Genomic DNA, 7,929 nt, shown 5'->3' with positions numbered 1-7,929 from the left:
CGGCCTCATACTCTGCTTCATTATTGGTTGCCTCAAATTCAAACCTAAGTGCCCACTGAATGTCTATGAGTGTGTCTGGGCTTATGATTATGGCCCCTGCACCCGAGCTTGAGGAGTTTGATGCTCCATCTACAAAAATTTGCCACACACTTGTGGAAGAGCTCAAGCTACCATCTGGCCCCCGAGGCCTTGGGGTGAGTTCTGCAATGAAGTCAGCTAAGGCCTGAGCTTTGATAGATGGTTAGGGCTTGAACTCTATGTCAAATTCTCTGAGTTCAATTGCCCACTTTAGTAATCTTCCTGAGATGTCTAGTTTCTGAAGAATGTGTTTTAGGGACCGATTGGTGAGCACTACAATAGGATGTGACTAAAAATATTGGCGAAGTTTTCGTGCTGCTACTATCAGTGCAAGGGCAAGTTGTTTTGCCAAAGTGTATCTTGTTTCTGCATCAAGTAGGACTTTGCTTAGGTAATAAATGGGTTGCTGAGCCCTGTTAACCTCTTTTACCAAGATACTACTTACTGCATTCTGAGACACGGCTAAATACAAATACAAAGTATCCCCAGGCTCGGGTTTGGTGAGGATAGGAGGAGATTCCAACGTCTGCTTAAGCTCCTGAAAAGCCTTCTCGCACTCCTCATTCCATTCAAAGCAATGATTATCCCTGAGGGATTTGAAGAAGGGGAAGCGCCTGTCTGCTGTTCGGGACATGAACCTGTTTAAGGCGGCTACCCTGCCTATCAACTTTTGAACTTCTTTCTTGGTCCTTGGTGATTCCATTGCTGCCAAAGCCTGAATCTTATCGAGGTTGTCCTCAATCCCCCGATGAGTGATCATGAAACACAAAAACTTTCCTGAAGCTACGCCGAATACACACTTCTCTGGGTTGAGCATCATCTTATATTTTCGTAGGGTGACGAACACCTCCTCTAGGTCGGATATGTGTTGCTCTACCTTTTTACTCTTTACAACCATGTCATCCACATAGGTCTCAATGTTCTTTCCTATCAAATCGGTAAAGACTTTGTTGATGAGCCTCTGATATGTCGCCCCAGCATTTTTCAACCCAAATGGCATCACCCTATAGCAATAAATGGCTGAATCGGCCATGAATAAAGTCTTTTCTTGGTCTTCTTTGGCCATGAGGATCTGATGATACCCTGAGAATGCATCTAAGAAGTTGTACAGCTTATGTTCGGATGTGCTATCCACAAGATTGTCAATCCTGGGTAGTGGGTAGCTGTCTTTTGGGCATGCTTTATTGAGATCCGTGAAGTCAATGCAGACCCTCCATTTACCACTAGCCTTTTTCACGAGAACAACATTAGCGAGCCAATCGAGGTATTGGACTTCCCTTATGAACCCCATTCTCACCAATTCGCCGACCTCTTCCTGAATGACCACACGTCTTTTTGGCGCAAATTGTCTCTTTTTTTACTTAACAGGTTTGGCCCTGGGCTGATATTGAGTTTATGGATAGCTACTTCTGGGTCTATCCCTGACATATCCTCCACCTTCCATGCAAAAACATCAATGTTGCAGGACAGACAACTGATGACTTCCTCTCGGAGGTTGGCCTTGAGATCCCGAACAATAGTTACTCTTTTTTCGTGCTCAAGCTCGACCATTTCCAATTCCTCAATGGGGGCCAATCTATCCCTTGGCTCGAGCTCGAGCTTGAGGTCTGAAAGTTGCATAGCGTCTGTATTCATTTCTCGAATGCTAGTAACATAGCACTGTCTGGCAGCTGTTTGGTCTCCTCGAACTACTCCAATGCCATGACCTGTGGGGAACTTCATGGCAAGGTGGAAAGTTGATACAATAGCCTGGATCTTGTTCAATAGGGGTCTTCCCAGGATCATGTTGTAGGCCATTGGTATATTAACCACTTGGAATGGTGTGATCTCTGTCACTTGTGTATTACCAGATCCTAATGTAAGTGGGAGCTCGACGATGCCCTCAGGGATAATGACTCCACCACCAAATCCTTGTAGAGGAGTTTTACTGCTTTGAGCTGTTTGGGAGAGATCCCCATTTTGGCGAAAGCCTCTTGCGATAGTATATTTGCTGCACTCCCACTATCAACCAGTATCCTCTTTACTTCGAAGTTAGCTATAACCGCAGAGACGACCAAGGCATCATCATGAGGATATGATATTCCTTCCAAATCTCTTGCCCCAAAAGTAATATCTTTGACTTCATCACGAGATTTCCTTGGGGTATGAGCATGTTGGCTGGCATACTACTTTCGCCCACTATTTGTGTCTCCTCCAGATGCTATGCCCCCGACGATAATATTAATTGTCTCGGCAGTGGGTTGAGCACTGCTTCCGGTTCCAAGCTCTTTTCGATTGTCACGATCATTCATCGGGTATTTATCATGACTAATATAATTCCTTAAGAATCCTCTTTTAATGAGAGCTTCGATTTCCCGCTGCAAAGCTTGACAATCCTCCGTGGTATGCCCATGATCCTGATGAAATTCTCAATACTTGCTTCTATCTCTTATGTCAGGGGGCGACTTTATCCTTAGAAGCCACTTTAATTCTTTTATATCCTTAATCTCCATCAAGATGTTTGCTTTAGAGGTGTTCAGCTGAGGGAGAGGTACTGACGGCGCCTCATTCCTGCGCTTATCCCGAGGAAGCTCATGCCGGGAAACGGGATCATGTTGCCTCTTGTTTTCGACCTTTTCATGAGGATGACTACCTCTCCTTGGACTCAACATTTCCTCTATATTGATGTACTTTTCAGCTCGGTTAAGGAGTTCGGTCACTGTTTGTGGTGGGGTCTTTGATAAAGACATTTTGAAGGCCTCGCACCTTATGGAATAGGTTAAGGCAGAGATTACTATTGTAATGTAAAGGTCGGGTATTTGAAGTCTTTCCTTGTTAAATCTTGTCATAAAACCTCGTAAGGTTTCATTCGGTCCTTGGCGCAGTTACATGAGAGAGGCCACGATTTTCCTGATTCGCTTGCTACTTGCAAAGAAGGCTGAGAACTTATCAGCCAAATCTGAAAATGAGGCTATGGAGTTGGGCTCCAATGTCGAGAACCAATCCCTAGCAGCATTAGTCAGCGTTTGTGGAAAGGCTTTACACATAACCTGATCCGGTGCAACTTGCAAGTTCATGACATTAGTATATACATTGAGATGGTTGATGGGGTCGATCGTCCCATCATACTCTTTAATGCAAGGATATTTGAATCTGTCGGGCAAGGGATATGACAATATCTCTGGCGTAAATGGAGTGTTAGGGGTGAAACCTATTGGCCCCCGAGCATTCTATTGTAGGCCAGTTGTAATTCCTTCTTGAATGATCCGAGCAATTTCACCGGAATCCATGGCGATCGATCTCGAGCCCGAGGCCATATTGTGAATACCCGAGGTTCCTACTTCGCTAGTTGCGGGGTTTGGTGGTCATGCTCGAGTATTAGCCATAAAACCGCCATAGTCTGCCTGTGCTGGCGACAGATGTGAATTTATTTGACTTAACAGTTGTGTGAGCATGGCCACCTACTGATGGAGCTCTTCAAAGGTTTCAGTTGTGATGACCGCTGGCAGAGGTGCAAGCACTCCTGAGGATTCTTCGTGAGGAGCCGGTTGATCTTCGACAAGATGAGGGATGGGAGCGGATGAGCTTGCGGGAGGAAGACCTGATCGTGTGTTAATCATGGCTTATGGCAGCGCTTCCCACAGACGGCGCCAATGATGCTACCAAAAATCGTATCTGTTGATTTCCCGAGCTTGATGATTTTGATTGAGTACGATCGTAGTCTTTCGGTACCTGAAACAAAGGCAACGAGGTGTGTTCTCGTCACCCCTCCGATGCTTAAGTCAGAAAGGGAATTATATGCGTAAGGCTATAAACTAGAGAATAATGAAAAACGTACCTGCATAATGACCCATGGTCCTGCATTTATAGTGGTGTGTGACATTCTCCTAGTAGAACTCAAGTATCTGGGAATCCTTATTCGATAGAGTCCCATGAGAAAGCAACGTTTGAATCCTACTGTTAGTACATTCCCATGAGAAAGCAGCGTTTGAATCCTACTATCATACTTTGGTGATGTTGGATGTTGCTTTCCAAGGGTCACTGATACGACATTGTTCAGGTATATCAAGAATCATATGAAAGTTGTAAATGATCAATACAAATTTATCACTTTTAGATAGTAAGAAATTATGATCCACATTTCATCCCATTAAGTTGATAATGAAATTCTTGGCCAAGGTGTACTCATAAGTCGAAAAGGAGTTTTCGACTTATATTAACTTAATAGTGGAATGAAAGATATGATCAATAATTGAAATTGACACATATCTATATTTCGTAGTTGATCGGATCATTTGACAAAATGATTATAATTTTACAGTAAATGAATAAGTTTGATTTTGTCATATCACGTGACATTTTCCATCACATGTATTACCCTAATACATTGCTAATGACGAATGTGAATTTGTGATAAATTAAAAATGCTATTGTAATTTATCGATCTTGATTAGACCAAAATAATAATTCATGTTGTTACACATTGTAATTGGGAACCTAATGGGTCATACACAAAAGGAAAATTAGAAGAATAAGATTTATTAATTAATTAATTGATAGGTATTGGATAATTAATTAATTGAGTTATTTATTAATAGACAATTAATTAATTAGATTAACTAATTTATGGACTAGATTTAATTAATTGGAATAATTAAATATTGGACCAATTTAAGTTTAAAAAACGGGTCAAGCTCATTTGGACTTATATTAATAGGTTGATAGGGTTTGAAAAATTGTAGAGAATACAATTCATATTCTTGCTAGCACAAAAAAGTGAAAATCCTAGTTTTCTCAATTTTTTTTTCCGTGTAGATTTCCATTGAAAGGTAGACGATTGGACAGTCGTGGATTGTAGATCGAGATTATTGGAGTTCAAGAAAATTAAAGGAGTTTGTAGAATGCAATAAAGGTATAATTTCTATCACAGTTTCTATCTAAACACAATACAAATCCTTGTTGGAATTAAGTTTCCTTCTTTCTTTCTTTTTTTTTTTTTGCTACGTATGATTAAGTAAATTCCCAATAAATACAACGGTACCATCGTCAGAACCAATGCCAACACCACTCTATCGTCAGCCCAACGTCTACTACCACAATCCCCACCACCTCCAAATGTTACGAATAGCTCCCAATTAGTCTAAAATCATCAAAAATCTAAAATCGTCACCAAGCATCACTACTACGCGTCGAAGTAGTCCACAATCCCAGCACATACACATAAGTTATATAATCCCAGCATCCAATTCCAATTCACACTCCATTCACATCCATAAAATACATACATGTTGTTGAGATTTGTTGTTCAAAATCAACAACTAGCGTGTATGGAATGAAAAGATGGGAAGTTGGCTGAAAAATCATACATTGGGTCCGAGTTATTACCATGCGACCGCATGGTTCCGCATGGCCATATATTGAGGCCAAAGGGCCTTAGTTCGTTTGAACCCTGCAACTGCATGGATTTGTACCATGCGGTTGCATGGTACAATATTTTGGCCGTTTGAAGCTGTTTCTGAACGTTAGATATTTGCATTTGGTGATCTTTCACTTTGTTTTTGGCACCATTTCACTCCCTTATCCATTGCCTATATATAGTAGATCTATATTCAATGCTTGGTGAAAAAAAAAAAAAAAATCTTGCATCCCATACTTTATTCCAAAAACAATCAAATTCCAATTTATATTCATATTCATTCTCTCTTTGTGTTCTTCAAGTTTTGGAAAATTTTATTTTATACTTTGGTGAAATTCTTTACAATGCTTGTTATAATCCTTCAAACCATTTGCCAAATACTCTTAAGCATCTCTTAAGTCACCAGGGGCGGATCCAGGATTGGATCCAAGACCGGGCTACAAAATTTCAAATCGGACTACTATGCCCAAAAAAAAAATTTACATATAAAAAACTGATTTTTTTTACCCAAAAAAATAAAAAAATACTTTAAAAAAAAGCTATTGGGCCTGGGGGGGCTACATCCCAGCCCAACCCCTCTAAATCCGCCTTTGTAAGTCACTGAAGAGGAGCCAAATAGCGTTTGAGGATAACGATCACGCTTTCAGCCTTCATATTAGTTCTTAACGAATATGATCATTTCTTTATCTTGTTGCTTCAGATTTTGAGCTGTTCTTTTTGTCTCTTCTCCATCACCCTATTATTTTACAACGCATGCACACATAAAATCTTTTGCAAAACTGATTGTTGGCTGGATTTATAGAGGAAATTGAATTAAAACCTAATTGCCTCCACCATCAGGAGGAGAAAGAACAATTACAACTAGTAGTATCACCATCGCCTCATTTCCATTACCACCACAGCTCATTAGTCTTTAGAGTTTTTCAGCTCATCGCACACATACTACCGTCAGTTCTATGATGTACAAGACCGCTTTAGCTATGATCGCTGAGTAGAACGGTAGATTGGTTAATAAAGAAGGCTTAGGAAGCCATGGACGACTTTGCGCAACTGTCGTTCCAGAAACCCACCACTGGTTCATCAATAGATGCAAGTTTTAAGCAAGAAGTTGCCCAAAAACTGGAGATTGCGAGGACCAAATAGGAAGCGACTGTGTATGTTTTTGTGGAAAGAGTGGCGGTAACAACAGCGGTGGCCTGGTGGATTGGGCATTTTAATTTGTTTTAGTTAGTTTTGGGGTGGGATGGGGATGGGGATGGAGTGGAGGTGTTGAGAAGAGAAGAAAAAGAAGATAATTTTGATTTTGATTTTTTTTTTTTTTTTACAAGGTGAAAATGTGATCCGACTAAAATGCCATTGTCTTTGTTGGTCAAAATTATCATTTTTCCAATTTTTAGGTCAATTGACGTCTTAACTAATGGATTCTATCATACTGGACTGAAGCAAGGGCGGACCTAGGAAATATTTTCAGTGAGGCATAATTAAACCCAGGGGTGGACCCACATGGGGTCGACCCCACAAAATTTTGTCCTTGTTTTTTTTATTTAACAATCTACTTTAATACACTCGTCGAGATATCAAATGAAGTCAAAATATTGCATTCTTAATACCATTTCGAAGTGCTTATAGCCTAATTTTTCACTCATTAATAGCATGCGAAGTAGTCAACTATAGCAAAAGTTATAACATGTTAAAGTAGGGCATTTGAAACTAATATTTTGAAAATTTCGGTAATATCCTAACTTTAAAAATTCGTTTGCGATCATGTGCTACTGAATCCACAAATCGTCTATGCCATGTAAAAGTTTGTTTCGAAAGTTACATCGTTTTCATATCGAATAATCCAAATGGATATCGAAAATAGTTAAATATGTATCAAACGTATGCCTCAAAAAAGACGTCTAACTCGTTTTTTCGTTTAAAAAATTCAATTAATTATTATTTTTGCACGATAAATTTTTCAATATAATTTATATCGTTTCATTCGGAAGTCTGACATGAAATATGACGTAAATTTTTTAGGATCGTTATGGATTAAATGCAATTTGAATTAGTTTAGAATTATATTTGCTTTAAATTTGAATTTTATTTACTTCCTAAACTAAACTTGAATTTTATTTCAATTCATTTAATTTCTATATTCTATTTAATTTACTCAATGTTAGCTCAACATTTGCCAATGAAATGATAAACAAAACTTTATAAGTAGCAAAAATTATTTAATAATATTAATAATAATATAATTATACGACGTTTTCAAATTATCAAAATACATATAAACTTATTTTCATTGATACTATGCTGTTTATTAAAAAATTATTTTTAAAATTTTGACCCCACAATATTAAAGGTCGGGTCCGCCCCAGATTTACTCATGTTGAACATTGTGTTTTGGTCATGAATTTAATGATGATAAAACTATAAAACAAAATCATGGGTTTGGGTCTAAAAATAAA

This window comes from Olea europaea, chromosome 10, assembly GCF_002742605.1.
Source record: "Olea europaea var. sylvestris chromosome 10, O_europaea_v1, whole genome shotgun sequence".
NCBI lineage: Eukaryota > Viridiplantae > Streptophyta > Magnoliopsida > Lamiales > Oleaceae > Olea > Olea europaea.
Note: the sequence above shows the minus strand (reverse complement) of the source record.